Raw genomic sequence first — 19039 nt, forward strand, 5'->3', positions numbered from 1 at the left:
ATAAACTGAATGAGGCGGATATCCCAGTATTATAATGGAGCAAAGCGATTTTATAAAATTTATTATTGCTAATATTGCTATTATTCCCGCACTTGCTTTTCCAAATAATATAAAGGAAGACAAAAATTTGTCCCATGATGATTCAACTATTTTTTCTAATGTGTTATCATTTAATAATTTAAAAATCGTTCCAGTATTGCCTTCATGAATATGACCACCTAATTCCCTAACAATATCATTAAGTAGAGATGGTTTCTCTAAAGAAAACATGATCCTTTCACGAAGTTCATTCAAATCAATGTTATTTATTTCATAATAACTCCATGTTATATTTTGTAATTGCGCTACATTTTGCGGAGATTCAGCTTTTGAAGGTAAAGGTGAAACTTTTAACCATTGATTATTTATTAGAAATAATTGTGGAAATATATTACTACATGGAATTTCTGTCCCCATTGAAGTTAATATATGTGTACGTGGTTTCAAAAAATACGTTACATTATTTCTAGATACTGCTAATTCTTCAAAACATTTTTCAACACGTTTAACCATAACTTCTACGGGTAAACATTTTACAATATGTACTACTTCTCCCGCAGCCACAGCCATATAACCTTCACTTTCCATCAAATTATATGCAAACTCATCTGGTGCTAGAGTTGCAAATGATAGTGCATTTTTTAATGCTTGTCTCTCCATTTCACATTTGTGGTTCATAACGTCGACGTATAAAGTTTGTAATTGTTTTTTTATATGTTTTTCAACATATATAAATTTAGAATTAATATAATTAAAAAGATTTAAATTGGATGCTTTCGTTTTTTCAGGAGTGGCAAATGATGTATTTAAATCAGTTTCAAAAATCATTAATTTTGGATGTTCAGTCTTAATAAATCCACAAACGTGTTCTTTACCTTTTGATGACAAAGCAAAGGTGATATCTTCTGTCTGAAGGGAGTACACAATTTCACTATTTTCTTTTACAAAACTATCAACTATTTTATCTGCTAGTCCTTTATATAAAACAGTATATTTATTAAAGTTACAATTATCTGTAGAAATATCTATATAATCGTTTACTTGAAGTAATTGTATATACTGTTTCGTACTGCTTATTGAGGTGTTGACTATATTACAACTTTCATCGTCCAAAAGCGAAAATGTTTTAACATTCATTTCTGGAGATCCACAGTCATATCCAATGAAACCATAGGTAAAATTGATGTGAAGAAAGACAAGAATCAAAATTGTTTTCATCATGGTACTGAAAATTAAAATTTTTTTTTTAATTTCAAAATTACTTATCCTCTTTAAAAGGTTTGGTTTATATTTCATAATATGTGACGTTCCACGACAAAAAAGACCTTATCTCCCAAATATGAATTAAACTTTAAACGTGATACAAGCAAGTTTTCTCGACAAATATTTGATAGATTTAGTTTAAATTTTGTAGATAACTGAATAATAGTAAGGTAAAAGTACCCATTATGGGACAATTTATGAAATAGTAAGGTAAAAGTACCCATTATGGGACAATTTATGAAATTTCACCTATTTAGAGAATCTCTCATTATAGTTATTCTCAAGGACAATCGTTTATTTATTTTAATTATATAATATACAAATAAAGAATAATAAACAATTAAAAGTTGAAAATAATTAATTGAATCAAACATAACTTCCAAATTTTGTTTGCATACAATTTAAGCTGTACTTATTCATGCATTTTATATACATTAATACAAAAAAGGCCACTAGAGGACAGCAGCAACGGCTCATACATTTTTTGTTTTTTTTATTATAACAGTATATTAAATTCAGGGGACTTTCTGGTTTAGCGTTGACAAAAAGACACATATTAAAACTTTTGTTGTAAAAAAAAGTATGAAAAATTTTAGTGTAGAGGGATTCCACGGGTAAAAGGAACAGTTGTCGGTGACAAGTTATCGATTTGGCTCAAATTTTTTAGGCGTATTCTACCTCTAAAAATACTCAACTAGCTAAAGTTTTAAGCCCCTACTCATAAAGAACACTCACAATCGTTAATTTTGTGAAAAGTGACATCTTTCAAAATGAAGATTGAAAAATTCATTTCTGCTCGAAAAAATGTTAATTTTGGTATAAAAAAAATTGGAAAGGTACTAGTCGATGGGAAATTTTCCAAAGAATCGAATGCCGTTGGAATTTTTAAGCTATCTCTAAACGCATGCGCAGTAGATTAAAAAAAACTGTTTTTTTAAATTTATAACTCAAAAACACCTATTTCGATTTGGCTCTAATTTTCAGGAATGACAGCTGAAAAGCTATACTTTAAAATGGTTATACCTAAAATTTGCATATTTTGAGTTTTTAACCATTTTTATGCAAAATAGTTGGCTAATTCAAATTTTTTCAAAGTTTCCTTACAGTATTTGCTTTTTGTGCGCATGCGCAGTTATATAGACAAAAACTAAGCCCAAATTCAAAATCCTAGGAAAATTTCCAATCAGTTATCTATATTCACACTTAATTTTTATTTATTCTAAACAAATTTTAACAGAAAAAACAAATACAAGTTATAATACGAGCATTACAAATATGAGAGTATTTAAAAAAAATTTATTTTTTACGTTTGTTTTTTCAACTTAAAATTTTTTTCAGTTTGGTGTAACGAAATCCACGTCAATTCTACCTTTTCTTCCCCACTCACCATCCTCTGAACCATCCCTCCCACGCACCCTAAATACATCCTAAGGGACCTTACTTCTGTCAAGGCCCAGAACCACTAGTGTTAATTTTAGACTTTGTAAAGAGACACGTATCTAAATCTACGGACTTAGAACGTGGCATTATTACGCTCATTTTAATAAATAAAGAATAATACTTTGTTTACGAATAATTTATTATAATTTACTTATTTCTTGTAATTAATAAATAAATAAATAATAAATTATCTACGGATAATTTATCATCTGATAATATTTATTAATTAAATTCAAGATTATAAAAACCCGTCACAAAAATGGCGATCCTGAGCCAGGATACGTGTTGAGTTTACCTTTTTACGGAAAGTCGCTACTAACTCTACAAACCGTATCTTGATACGAACCTGCAGTTAACTTACTGTAAAATTTAAGTGAATAGTGACGGAAGTGTTTTGTTTTTGATAAAGAAAACAAAAATATATACATAAATATTCTTTTAAATTGGGGTAAAATTAGTGGCTGAATTGAAGTAGGCCCTATTCTACGTAAACCGCTAATCTAAAAGAATATTCAATAGGGCTCGTCGATCTAGACGATAAGACCTCGGGAACGCTAAGCAGTGCGGTAAAACCCAGAATAAGAAGGAAGGAAGAACACCACTGGACCATTGTCATCATCCATCAAGAAAGAGGAGGCAAGTGAAAAATAAATATACGACAAATATATATATATGGGACGTTTCACGTCAACCGGCCCAGAGCTCCATCCAAAATTCTAATCAACGAAAATCAACTTATAACGGCTCAAAATAATCGTCAGCTCATACTGCTTCGAATAAAAAGTGGCGAATTAAAAAATTCAAAATGGCGTCCTTACTGTACCATGTTTTGCAAATTTTTTTACTAACTCAGCAAACAAATGTATTAATTACCTTGAGAAAATAATTGCAACTTGTTGGATAATGGGTCACTCTTATGTTTTTGGGGTCGCTGATTACGAATCTGAAGTCAGATTTTAAAAATTTTCAAAATTCAAGATGGCTGACCCAATATGGCGGCCATTTTTATTAAAAATTGATCAGATTCGCTTGAAACTTGCTACTCGGGGGTTTTTGGGGTCGCTGATTACGAATATAAAGTCAGATTTTAAAAATTCAAAATGGCGGATCCAATATGGAGACCAAAATTTTTCAAAAATTATCAGATTTACTTGAAACTTGTTACTCGTGGGTTTTTGGGGTAGCTCATTACAAATCTAAAGTCAGATTTAAAAAAAATTTTCAAAATTCAAAATGGCGGATCCAATATGTCGACCAAATTTTTTTTAAATTAATCAGATTTGCTTGAAACTTCTTACTCGGGGGTTTTTGGAGTCGCTCATTACGAATCTAAAGTCATATTTTAAAAATGTTCAAAATTCAAAATGGTGGATCCAATATGGCGACCAAAATTGTTAAAAAATTATCAGATTTGCTTGAAACTTATTACTCGGGGATTTTTGGGGTCGATGATCACGAGTCTTACGTCAACTTTTAAAAATCAGGTCACAGATCACGATTCAGATGTAAAAGTTGTTAAAAATTAAAAATGGTTGAGCCAATATGGCGGATGAAATTGTAAAATTTGTTTGCATTTATAAACTTAAATGTAATGAGGCTGATTTTTGAGGTTAAGGTTTTTAGAGTTAAGGACAGTTTTTGAAATTCAATTTGAGAATATTTGAAAGTTTCAGTTGTGCTTAAATTGTAAACAAATGATACACATACACTCGAGCGCTTATTAAGCGAACTGTTCTGGTGCGTCGTCCGCTCAAGCGGACTACGAAAATTCCCAAAAAATAAGAAGCGAACAATAAACGAGTCCGCTTAAATTGGTCCTCTTAAGTAGGGCTCGAGTGTAGATTAGCTCAAAACCAAATAACAAGGTTTGAGCGAATCCATCCAATTTTTCTGTGACCTGATTTTTAAAAGTTAGACGTAAGATTCGTAATCACCGACCCCAAAAATCCCCGAGTAATAAGTTTCAAGCAAATCTGATAATTTTTAAAAAAATTTTGGTCGCCATATTGGATCCACCATTTTGAATTTTGAACATTTTTAAAATATGACTTTAGATTCGTAATGAGCGACTCCAAAAACCCCCGAGTAACAGGTTTCAAGCAAATCTGATTAATTTAAAAAAAATTTGGTCGACATATTGGATCCGCCATTTTGAATTTTGAAAATTTTTAAAATTTGACTTTAGATTCGTAATCAGCGACCCCAAAAACCCCCGAGTTACAAGTTTCAAGCAAATCTGATAATTTTTGAAAAATTTTGGTCTCCATATTGGATCCGCCATTTTGAATTTTTAAAATCTGACTTTATATTCGTAATCAGCGACCCCAAAAACCCCCGAGTAGCAAGTTTCAAGCGAATCTGATCAAATTTTAATAAAAATGGCCGCCATATTGGGTCAGCCATCTTGAATTTTGAAAATTTTTAAAATCTGACTTCAGATTCGTAATCAGCGACCCCAAAAACATAAGAGTGACCCATTATCCAACAAGTTGCAATTATTTTCTCAAGGTAATTAATACATTTGTTTGCTGAGTTAGTAAAAAAATTTGCAAAACATGGTACAGTAAGGACGCCATTTTGAATTTTTTAATTCGCCACTTTTTATTCGAAGCAGTATGAGCTGACGATTATTTTGAGCCGTTATAAGTTGATTTTCGTTGATTAGAATTTTGGATGGAGCTCTGGGCCGGTTGACGTGAAACGTCCCATATATGGGGGATCTCGGGTGAAGTGATCAAAGTAAAAAAAAATTTTGTCTCAATTTCGCTCAAACTGGAGTAATTTGTACTTCTATTGGGTGGTAATTTATCGTAAAAAAATTTTTCAATTTGGACCAATATTTACTCGGGGGGAGGGGGTTGAAGTTTATGGATAGCGTTTTCTTTAATAATTTTTTTTTCTTGAGTATCAAAAAAAAAAATTTTTATCAACATCAGTTTCGATAGCTTTTTTAATGCTCTTTCGATTGAGGACATGCATTTTTGAAAAAAAAAATTTTTGAACCAAAAAAAATTAATTTCAAAATTTTTTTTGACTTTTTCGGGGTAAAAGGTACGATTTTTTTTTTTTTTTTTTTTTTAAAGGAAAGCTGAGATTTTTTCCTGTAGGGACATGTACTTGAAAAAATGGGACAAGAAAGATTAAACCTTGAAAATTAACATTTTTTATTCACTTTAGCGCTGCGATCTACCACGTGACACATTAGTAGTATGGTATTTGGAGAGAAACATTAATGCTCTCTGCATTTTACAGGGTTGAAATTGTTATTGAGTAAATACCTGTATTTCATCAACGTTTAAATTTGGATAATAATAAATGAATAATAATTATATAAAGTGGAATCTTGGAAATTATAAAATCGGTTCAAAAATAAATGTAGCATACTAATAAGAGTTTACTTTATTATAGTAATCAGTCTTATCAAATAAATACTCATTTATATCAATTCATCATTCATTTGGTTATTAATTTATCCATTTATTCGAATATTTGACTGCAATGAGTCTTTATTTGACTAAGAAATAATATAAAATGAATATTTTTTTCATTAAAGTTTTCTTCATAATTCATTACTTACATTATTATTGATGGAGACGACTGCTTTTCCCCGAAAGGACAAAATGTCGAATGGACAAAACGTCGAATAGCAAAACGTCGAATGGACAAAATATCGAAAAGCCAAACTGTCGAATGGACAAAATGTCGAAAAGTCAAGACGTCGCATAGTCAAAACGTCGAATAGTCAAAACGTCGAAAGGTCAAAATGTCGAAAAGTCAAGACGTCGCATAGTCAAAACGTCGAATAGTCAAAACGTCGAAAGGTCAAAATGTCGAAAAGCCAAAACGTCGAACGGACAATATGTCAAATAGCCAAAACATCGAACGGACAAAATATCGAATCGCCAAGACGTCGAACGGACAAAATGTCGAATAGCCAAAACGTCGAATAGCCAAAATGTCGAAAAGCCAAGACGTCGAAAAGTCAAAACTGCGAATGGACTAAATGTCGAAAAGTCAAGACGTCAAATGGTCAAAATGTCGAATGGACAAAATATCGAGACGTTATTTTGCTCTGAGTTTCCCTTCTATATAATGCACACTAGTTTGTGTTGCGTTTAACACTCGATAGATATCGCTAGTTGTATTGTTTTTAATGTTTTTTTTACATTTTTTTATAATAATAATAATAATAATAATAATAATAGTAGTAGTAAAGTAATTATTATAGTATAATAATAATAATAATAATAATACAAACTTTTAATTTTAAGCAGTTAAACTAGTGTGCATTATATAGAAGGGAAACTCAGAGCAAAATAACGTCTCGATATTTTGTCCATTCGACATTTTGACCATTTGACGTCTTGACTTTTCGACATTTAGTCCATTCGCAGTTTTGACTTTTCGACGTCTTGGCTTTTCGACATTTTGGCTATTCGACGTTTTGGCTATTCGACATTTTGTCCGTTCGACGTCTTGGCGATTCGATATTTTGTCCGTTCGATGTTTTGGCTATTTGACATATTGTCCGTTCGACGTTTTGGCTTTTCGACATTTTGACCTTTCGACGTTTTGACTATTCGACGTTTTGACTATGCGACGTCTTGACTTTTCGACATTTTGACCTTTCGACGTTTTGACTATTCGACGTTTTGACTATGCGACGTCTTGACTTTTCGACATTTTGTCCATTCGACAGTTTGGCTTTTCGATATTTTGTCCATTCGACGTTTTGCTATTCGACGTTTTGTCCATTCGACATTTTGTCCTTTCGGGGAAAAGCAGTCGTCTCCATCAATAATAATGTAAGTAATGAATTATGAAGAAAACTTTAATGAAAAAAATATTCATTTTATATTATTTCTTAGTCAAATAAAGACTCATTGCAGTCAAATATTCGAATAAATGGATAAATTAATAACCAAATGAATGATGAATTGATATAAATGAGTATTTATTTGATAAGACTGATTACTATAATAAAGTAAACTCTTATTAGTATGCTACATTTATTTTTGAACCGATTTTATAATTTCCAAGATTCCACTTTATATAATTATTATTCATTTATTATTATCCAAATTTAAACGTTGATGAAATACAGGTATTTACTCAATAACAATTTCAACCCTGTAAAATGCAGAGAGCATTAATGTTTCTCTCCAAATACCATACTACTAATGTGTCACGTGGTAGATCGCAGCGCTAAAGTGAATAAAAAATGTTAATTTTCAAGGTTTAATCTTTCTTGTCCCATTTTTTCAAGTACATGTCCCTACAGGAAAAAATCTCAGCTTTCCTTTAAAAAAAAAAAAAAAAAAAAAAATCGTACCTTTTACCCCGAAAAAGTCAAAAAAAATTTTGAAATTAATTTTTTTTGGTTCAAAAATTTTTTTTTTCAAAAATGCATGTCCTCAATCGAAAGAGCATTAAAAAAGCTATCGAAACTGATGTTGATAAAAATTTTTTTTTTTGATACTCAAGAAAAAAAAATTATTAAAGAAAACGCTATCCATAAACTTCAACCCCCTCCCCCCGAGTAAATATTGGTCCAAATTGAAAAATTTTTTTACGATAAATTACCACCCAATAGAAGTACAAATTACTCCAGTTTGAGCGAAATTGAGACAAAATTTTTTTTTACTTTGATCACTTCACCCGAGATCCCCCATATATATTTATTTTTATTTTCAAAACAAAAAGGAAGAAGATTAAGATTTTAGACGAAGATATTCTTATGCCATTTTGAATTGTCTAGATAGAGAAACGCAATGTTAAACGAAGAAGTACTTATGTTATATTCCTTGGTGTAAGAAAGAAAGGTATGCGTTACCTATTCAGTTTTAGACTTTCTTTATAGTTTTTTCACGTGATAAAGGGAGAAAGAAATTATTACCTGGGTCCTCAGAGTTATTAATTAATCCTCTTTAAAAGATTGCAGGTCAAGCGGAACCCTCATTTGCAAAATAAAGATATATCTTTCTCTCTCCATAACTTGTTCTTTTCTCTGTCACCGAAAACCCAGCAGGGGTCCGGACGGAATGAATGAATGAATGAAGGAATGAATTCAAAGATTATTATTACCTAATTGTTAAACCTGCCTAGTAAGAAGGGAGGAATAGAGAAAGATTGAAATTTTGCATATATTAAGCATAAGTTGATCATTTTCAATTCTTCTGAATGGGTGAATTTACGTTTTTACTCAATTCCTCATTGAACATCAAAATATATAAAAAATAAATTCTTTTCTATTCACAGTAGAGATAACTCAATAGAAAAGAATTCAGGCTTCTTATATTTCTTAATGCGCGAAGTTTCTTATTTTCAAACTTTTGGAAGCGAATAGAAAAAAATTTAATGTTTGGAGAGTAAATTTTAAATGTCGCATTTTGGACCGCATTTAGAAGAATAGAAAATGTATAGAATAAATGAGGCATTTCTATGTTTTACAATTGACAGCGTCAGGTTGTTAAGAATAATATGTATAATTTAGAGTATAAATTTTGGCCAAGTCAATTAAGAAGAATTGATTTTTCTACTTTTTTTTGCTTCATCGAGGAATTGAATAAAAACGTGAATGCTCCCATTCAAAAGAATTGGAACTCTGAGTTCTTTTCAATTATTCGCCTCTTACCGGGAAATTATTTTTGTACTTGAATATTCTGTAAAATAGAATTTTAATAATACTAGTCAATATATGAGACCTGAACTATTTATTTATATTATATGGAAATATTTCCATATGCTTAAGAAAATTCTGGTAAAAAATTGAGTGCTGATTAAGTATTAGCATTGTATAAATTACATTAGTTTGTTAAAAAAATTTGCTATATCAACATTGTTACTTAATTTATTTTCGAAAAAATTGGAATGTATGCAGAATTCACTTGATTGAAATTTAAGTTCATGTCCATGTCATTCTAAATTAAAATGTCGAAGTTAATAAATTTCACATTAAAACTAGGTATTAAAATTCATATACCATTTTTGTGTTGTAAAGATGAAAAAATTTTGTAATTTTTATTTATTAACACAATTAATCATTTAAAACTATTTAAATTGACAAAATTATTAATTGATATCATTAATGTTCATAAAAATATATATATACGATAATATACTCTTTGTAATAATGAACATCTGAAAAGCTGTTTGATGACTTAACAAAATAATATAAGTATCTGTTTAATGTGTTCGTTATAAGAGACATTTTCTCAAAAATTTTTATAACCTCCCCTGGTCGAGTGCGTTAAGGCGCTCCCAGTGCGGTTGAGAGTTATGATGGTCGAGGGTTCGAGTCTCAGAGTCAACTCATCGGAAAATCCTAGTTTGAGAGATGAATAATCATTTTTTCTATTTTTTCTATTCCCAGAACATATAAGTCAATAGAAAAGAATTCAAACTTCTTATTCTTCTTAATGCGCAAAGTTTCATATTTTCAAATTTTTGGTAGCGAATAGAGAAAAATTAAATGTTTGGAGAGTAAATTTTAAATATCTATTCCTTTCAATCGACAGTATCAAAATTTCTGAAGCGCATTGAAAGGAATAAGAAATTTGGAGAGTGAAGTGGATATGTCTATTCCTTTTAATTGGCTGTGTCATTTTGGCCAAGTCAATTAAGAAGAATAGATTTTTCTACTTTTTTTTGCTTCATCGAGGAATTGAATAAAAACGTAAAATCACCCATTTAAAGGAATTCAGATTCTGAATTCTTTTCAATTCTTCGCTTCTTACCGGGTATTAGGCTGTGTCAGTTCATCGAAATATTTCGAGTTCAAGATATGACGTCAGAGGCCTGGAGGGACAACAAACAGACGACACAATGTTATTCTTACGGGGAAGAAAATTTGTTTCCACTTTCATCAATTTTATTCATACTTTAAACACGGAAAACGCTTGTTGACATATAATAAAATTAAAATGTGTGTTGAGAATTAATTTTGTTATATATTTGATGCATTTGCATTGATAGATTCTCTGAATTCGTGATAAAATATAAATTTTGAGGTTAGGTGTGTTTGTTTACTAACTTGAAATCTTTTACTGCTGCGGTAATTCCCACTTAAAATATATATTTTATATCTTTTTTAATAACATGCATACTTGATATTGTTTAATAATGTTGTTACATCCCGGGCGAAAGGCGAGGTTGAATTTAATTTTAATTAATAAAATCAATTTTAAAATTTTTGGAGGAATGGTAGGCTGATTAAGTCAAGTTGGTAAAGCTTGACCATTTATTTTTATGTGAGAACGTTTGTTCCTATCGATCCTACGGGGGTAGTCTTTTAATTTATTTTACTATTAAATAATTGCCTTGACTTATAGTTGTTAATTTAAATATAAATTTAGGTATATGAGAATCTCAGTGAAGAATTTTATTGATATATATGTTGTATAATTTATTAATATAAACGAATTAAATTAAAATGTTACAATAATGTTTTATGTTAAAAGATGTTGTTACAAGAATTGTGAATTTTAAAATATAGTACTTACAATTACCTCTGTTCAGAGGGCAGAAACAAATATAAATTGACAAGTTGGCACTTGTCCTTGACGCTGTGAGTTTTTACAACTCCTGAAAAGGAACGGTTGAGAGTTCCTCACAGTTTTTTAGTTCGTAAACTCCGAAATGCACACACGTCACGTTTGCAAAATCGTTAATTTGAGAATACACTAATACGACGATTAACAATAAAATTTAATAAATGACAAGCTTACAAATCTGGCGATGCTGATTACTTGCTCTAATACCGAACAACGAGTAAATATATACTGTTCGAGATGCAAGAGTTACAGTCGTAATAATTTTAAAGTAACCGAAGGGTCAAACTTACGATGGTAATTTACTTTAAGAAATGAATTATAGAATGATTCCGGAGCAACTGACAAATGACAATGCATTTGCATGGGTTTTTATACTAGAAAATCATCCTCAGTGGGAGTAAATAAGTTCAAAGATCACCCCATCTCCAATCTTGACTCTTAGATCTTTCATAGAATTAAGACAATTCTCAGAACTTAGATGGACACCTGCATCCTGTATCGCATAGCGCAAGTATCGCTATTACATCGTCTACAAGCATCCTCCAATAGTACTACGCTCGAAAACTGTGCTTGCGCCTCGCTAAACGCATACATAAGTCATAAGTCCACTCGTTGCTAGAGAGTATTGTGCGTAGTAGTGTCAAATGGCATAGGTATAATTTCTAGGAATTGCCTACCAACAGGCTTTTGATATTCAAGTCAAAGGTTAGCCTATGCTATTTGATACAAGTGAGAAATTGAACATTGCATAGAATTTTATACTTTATGCAGCTGCAAAAATAATTCCTAAGAATTAGCCAAAGAATTGCGTGGAAATCATATTAGGAAAGTTTTTATATTGAGCATTATTCATACTTTTGAATAATAGCATTTTGTAATCTTAAAATATTGAAAATATGAGGTTTGTTATTTTGATAATAATAGGTAATTGAATTTTATATAATATTGCAAAAAGAAATAATTAATTTTGAAAAATTAGGGCGAAAACTAGTATAGATAGTTTTCGCTCTTGTTCAACAACCACACGCGATTCCTCAGCATATGAGCATAGCCCTTCTGTAGCGGGAGGTCACCTTCGGTGATGCATCTACGCGCCATATCTATACTCACATATCCATGCCTGTACGCACTATATCTACATACATTGTTTGCTCGCGTCGAGTCATAGCATGCAGGCAGAGATATGCATATATATAGACATAGACACATGTAATGATATATATGAGTCAATGCTTCACTATAATATTAGAAATAATTATAATTTTAGATTATCAATTTTGAAAGATTGAGAGTAAAGCTTTGTTTACTATTATTTTTACTACTTATTATATGCCTATATAAATGAAATATATTTTAATATATTTTTAAAATTTTTGTTACTGGGATGTAACAATATTGTTAAAATGTAAAATGTGATTAGTAAAGAAACTTTTCTAACCTCAAAATTTATATTGTATCACGAATTCAGAGAATTCGTGATGAAATCACGAATGAATCAACTATATAACAAAATAAATTATCAACAAACATTTAAATTTTATTTTATGTCAACAAGCGTTTTCCGTGTTTAAAGTATGAATAAAATTGATGAAAGTGGAAACAAATTTTCTTCCCCGTAAGAATAACATTGTGTCGTCTGTTTGTTGTCCCTCCAGGCCTCTGACGTCATATCTTGAACTCGAAATATTTCGATGAACTGACACAGCCTAATATGCACAAAAAATTCAGTTACTACCCAACTCTGCTTTCGTGCAACAATACAGACGTTGAGTTATAATTTCACAGTTCTGATTACACTGGCACACAAAAAAAAATTGATGCTCTGAGCTTTTGACCAGACTATGACTACTTTATGTTTTCGGGGTCGCTGAAACCGAATCTGAAGTCCGTTTAACCCCATCACCCTAGGGTTTTGAGAAAACTTCAAAAAACATCAAAATTTGACCCCAAATTTTTGAAATCAAGAAAAAATTTTATCTCCAAGTCTTATCATGACTACTTTATGTTTTTGGGGTCGCTGAATGCAAATATAATGTCTATTTAACCCTATCTCGTCAGGGTTTTGAAAGAATAAAAAAAAACATAAAAATTGGCACCAAAATTTTCGAAATGAAATAAAATTTATATCTCAAAGTCTTACAATAATTACTTTATGTTTTCGGGGTCGCTGAAACCGAATCTGAAGTCTGTTTAACCCCATCACCCTAGGGTTTTGAAATAACCCCCAAAAAACCTCAAAATTCGAACTCAAAATTTTGAAAAACTAGAAATATTTTGATCTATAAGATTGACCATGATTACTTTATGTTTTCGGGGTCGCTGAAATCGAATCTGAAGTCCGTTTAACCCCATCACCCTAGGGTTTTGAAAAACCCCAATTTTGAGGTTTTTTGGGGGTTATTTCAAAACCTTAGGGTGATGGGGTTAAACAGACTTCAGATTCGGTTTCAGCGACCCCGAAAACATAAAGTAATCATGGTAGGACTTTGAGATATAAATTTTATTTCATTTCGAAAATTTTGGGGCCAATTTTTGGGGTTTTTTTGGATTATTTCAAAACCCTGACGAGATAGGGTTAAATAGACATCATTTTTGCATTCAGCGACCCCAAAAACATAAAAAAGTCATCATAATACTTGAAGATAAAATTTTTTCTTGATTTCAAAAATTTGGGTCAAATTTTGGTGTTTTTTGAAGTTTTCTCAAAACCCTAGGGTGATGGGGTTAAACGGACTTCAGATTCGGTTTCAACGACCCCGAAAACATAAAGTAGTCATAGTCTAGTCAAAAGCTCAGAGCATCAATTTTTTTTGTGTGCCAGTGTTATTTACGAACTGTCGTCAACTGTCAGTTGTATTAGTCAAAGATATTTTCATTAATAGAAAATAATTATAGGAAAAATATTTCCACGTGCAATTAGTTATTTATATAAAATTCGTGGATTTAATAAGTTAAGTGTAAAATTACTAATATTTTTATTAAAATTAGACAGTTTACTCAAATATGACATCCATTTTTCTAGTAATATTTTAGTAACAGTTTTATCCATCACAAATTTATCCTTTACCCTGTATCCTAACGACTTTTATCCTCTATCTTTACAATTTTTTACCCACCTTTTTTTTGTGAGATCAAAAGAAAATTAGTTTCAGCGGCGTTTAGTCCAAATGATAATTAGGACAGATGAAGATTATTTAAAATGATAATTATGGGAAATTGCGGGAAATTGTGTTCTGAATCCAAGTAATAATATTAGTATATACGACTTTTAGGCCAATTAAATTCAGGTCAATTAAGCTTTATGCCATTTAAAATTTGAACAAAATTCATGAGTCTGTAACAATATAATTATTTCAGATCTCCCAACGAAAAATAAAAATCTTCATAAAAGCAACCGGAAAAAAATTAAAAAGTAAACAGAACGTAAAGCGAATCGGAGCATAATGAACGACACATCAGTTTTTGTACAACATTCATCAAATTTACAAGGAGCACTTTCCTAGGACTCTCTCCATTTTGGAAAAGCAACAAGAAAAATGAACCTTTGATTTAAAAAAAAATTCAACATTTCCTTTAATAAAAATAAAATGAAATTTAACTGAATTAAAAATTAAATACATAAACAAAAATTTTCGTGAATAATAACACAAATTAACTGAAAACAAAAGAAAAATGCAAATTAACATTGTAAAAAAATTTCATTCATGAAAAAAATCATCATTAATGGTCATTCTAAATGATTAAATTTCTGGTATTTCTTTTGTTATTTGTCCACTGTCCGCTCTTTTTAATTCTCGAAAACCTCTAAGAATTTGTTGAAGAGATAAACCACATTGTTCCAAAGTTTAAACATCCTCTTCTGATTGAAGGTGCATATAAATTCTGGCTCCTTTAAAAAATTAAAACAATTAAATCTAAAACAACTGATTTGGGATCTAAAATACTGTGATACGCCATCTGGTGACGACCCCATCCCATGTGCGAAAACCAACATGGGCCAAAATTGGCCAAGCATTGTCAAAGCGGGCACCAAGTCTTGGCAGACAATATTGGCCCAACTCTTGTGGTGTTAACTGCGGTTGGACGTCGGCAGCCAGGTATCAGACGTCATTACTGAGCCAATCTTGGCTGCCATTAGTGGCCCAGTATTGTCAAAGTTTAAAAAAGTTTTAAAAATTATAATAATTAATTAATTAACTAATTAATTCATTATACATTTATAATTCAAGTCCTGACAGAAAGCACAATTGTTTAAACATTTTAGTTTAACTTTATATTGGTTAATTTAGATTTACGATAACTTTATTTGTTTGTAAGATATTTCATTTTTTATTGTTATTTAACTAAAATTGAACAAAAATACTTCATATAGGGCTTTTGGATGCTTGTTGTTAGTAAAAAAATAAAATATTTTACAAACAAATAAAGTTATGTTAATTCTGAACTTACCAATTGAAAGTTAAGGTAATTCCGCATCCAACGAGCCCTATATGAAGTATTTTGGATAAGTAGATTGTTAATAAACAATTGCAATGTTAACTAATTGTTTATTAACAATCTACTTATCCAAAATACTTCATACAGGACTCGTTAGATGCGGGATTACGTTAAGTTTCAATTGCTAACTTCAGAATTACGGTATAAAATTAATTAATATTTCAAAAACTTTAAAAGATCCCACTCTGAAAATTACATGTTTTGTAGGAAATTAGCAAGCTTTCCATTGAGATAGTTAAAAATAATTTTAAAAAATCCGAGTTTGAGATAAACGTAAATTAACATTTTGACCTTGAATTTCAAGGTCAAATGTTATTTAAAAAAAAATTAATTAACAGCGTGTAGCCCGTCAAAAAAGCTTTAAAAATCATTATATATATGTTAACTTTTATGCATTCTACTTATAAATATTGTACATTGAAAAAAATTTTTTTTTTCAAAAGTCAAAAATTAAAAACGTTGTAATTCAAAAACTATTTTATTAAATTCAATAATAATTGATTTTTAGACTTTCACCAACAATAACAACATTTTAGAAAAGTATGGATTAAATTCGAGAACTTTTAATTTTTTTTCTGACATTTCAGGAATTTTGACTCATATGTAAAAAAGTTTTTCCAGATCCTCCACAGCCATTAATATACAAGCATTTAGAACTATTAAAAGAAGAATCTTTTATGACTTCAAGTATATAATCAACTATATTTTTTTGTTTAATATTTAATTTAGTATAATTCTGCTCTCCTATCTTGATATGTTCAAAAATATTCATATTATCAACCTGCACAGAAAAACTGTCATCTATGTCTAATAATCCCTGAAAATAAGTTAAATTATGTCCTTCATTTAATAACATTGATTTTATATGATTATAAGCTGTTTTTTCAGCTTCAATATTGTCAATTTTTGAATTTTTTTGAATAATCTTCTGACATTTGCCCCTTAAATTGTTACCAAAGTTTTTCAGGGTGTACAGGATGACAATGAATTAGAATTCTTACAAATAATTGTCGAAGTGAATGAGGCATCATCCATAAAGTAGTTTCTTCCATTGTCCTAATCCACTCACTATCATCTTCTATAAGTCCTAATGCCAAACAGGCGGATGTAAAAGATTCATGAACAACTCCATTAACTGTTCTTAAACTTTGGAAAGAAGTTACCCCTTTTACTGTAAGCAACAATAATCTGAGGTGAAAGAACTCCAATTGACGTGGATTTACTGAATAGATTCTTCCTAATACTTTTTCCTTACGAATTCTTTTTTCCATTCAAGAGATTTCATCACCCACGGATAATGTTCTGGTATTTCTGAATAATAATACTGACAAGCAGTACTATCACGTTCATTAAGTTTAAAAAAATCCATCAATTTTGTATTTTTTGCAAATCAAAAGAAACATTGTTATTATTTTTCCCTTCGCGAATGATAATATTCTGCTCATTTGGTAAATGTATTGGTAAATGATTAATACTATGGCTCTTTTTCCCCAAAGGTTTACTTAAAATTCTCCAAACTGCCTCAACTGCACCTACATACCCATTTTCTTCATAATGATTAATTTCATTGTGATTAACAGTTACCTCACCATTCACATTTGTAATAATAATGGATGCAGCATCATGACCCTTGCAAATATATTTATATAAATATTTAACAGATTTGATACTTGAAACTATTTCCACATTTATGTGACAATTAAATATTTCTGAAAGTATAGGACTATATAGAACTACATTAGAATTATCAACAAAGAATGCATTTGGTCGTTCATACGTTTTATTATTATTTCTTCGCCGACAACGAACATAACAATTTTCTTCAATTGTAGTTTCTTCTTGATAACTTTTTGGAAAGTTTTTTGAACATTTTCCATCAGTCAAACACCAATCTCCACAAGGTCCGTGAATGTTATTTTGCATTATTATTTTATGTAAGCTAGGGTTAATATTTTCATCAGGAATTTCTGCAGAAATATAACGATCTACACTTTCAACAGTTAATATTTTAGAATTTTCCTTCAATATAACAAACAAATGAATATGTGGCAATCTTCGCTTTTAAAATTCAATAACATAAACATACAACTTGACTTCTCCAAACAACTTAATGTCAACAATATGTTGTAGTAGATGTTTTCCTTTTAATGCAAAAACCCTAGTTACAATATCAGGTCTATCAGCAGCAGTTTGGTGAGGTAATAAATTTTCCTTTATCTCTTTCCAATTTGCATTACATGTCATTGTAATAAATAAATCCGGTCTACCATGTCGACCAACAATAGCCATGGCATCCTGATATTGTTGCATCATATTACGAGGTGATCCTATAAAAGTGGAAGGCAGTATAATCATTTTTCCAACATGTACATCATTTTCTAAATCATGATTTTGTAAATGATCGATTAGTCCTTGATATGTTTCACTTCTCAAGTGAGTTTGATTGTTTGCACAAAATCGCAATCTATCTTTCTCTATTTTTACATAATTGTTTACTACCCATTGTTGAAACAATCTTCCCCCATATAAAAATTGATTGAATTCCTTATCTCTTACAGCAATTTTGTATTTACAATAGGCAGACCTAGAAATAGTATGGTTTCTACTTCTAAAATCACTATCGCTACGAATCATTAATATTATAACCTCCATTTCCAAGTGGATAAAATATGGGATTCATCCATTACTCAACATTCGGATCCAAATTACTCACTGATTTTAATTCCTCAGTAGACTTGTTATAAACCGTTACATAGGATTCTGGTATTTCTCCTTCTGAATTTGTATGAAAAATAGCAGCAACTTCATTAAAACTTTGAAAATTATACCTTTTTTTATCAAATCCTTTTTTCAACGTAAATAATAGTTGTAACTCTGGAATATCTTCATTATTTTGTCTTGCCAATTCAGCTTCTATTTTAATTACTTCTGACATCATCATAAAAGATTTTGTGTATACATTTGAAGTTCTCATAATATTTTCTATAGTTTGTAAAAGTTCTTCATCCAAATTTTCGTTACTTTTTAATCTATAACGAATTGCTTCTTCAGGATCATAAATAAACAATTGACCAAAACATGGGTCTTCACCTTTATCCGGAAATAAAGCACTATTAATTTGGTAATATATTTGACCTTGTATTTTGTAACAAAATGGTCCCCTTCTTCTGTTATTAAAATTAATTACGTTAGCGTTTAAAGATGCAAAAGAAAAAGAATTATTATACAGTCTTATATTCTTTTTAAAA

The 19039-nt window shown here is 30.2% G+C and overlaps 1 long non-coding RNA gene across 1 annotated transcript in view; it reads right to left on the reverse strand.

Moving 5' to 3' along the window:
* Nucleotides 1-1108: 1108 nt before the first annotated feature.
* The window catches only part of LOC127286181 (uncharacterized), a 236076-nt gene continuing 218145 nt past the window's right edge, over nucleotides 1109-19039 (reverse strand). Inside the window, exon 3 of the long non-coding RNA XR_007843704.1 lies at nucleotides 1109-1264. This is a non-coding gene — a long non-coding RNA (uncharacterized LOC127286181). The remainder of the gene's footprint in view (nucleotides 1265-19039) is intronic.

Source organism: Leptopilina boulardi, unplaced genomic scaffold (genome assembly GCF_019393585.1).
Source record: "Leptopilina boulardi isolate dan_hultmark-lab unplaced genomic scaffold, ZJU_Lbou_2.1 LbouV2_351, whole genome shotgun sequence".
NCBI classification, from domain to species: domain Eukaryota; kingdom Metazoa; phylum Arthropoda; class Insecta; order Hymenoptera; family Figitidae; genus Leptopilina; species Leptopilina boulardi.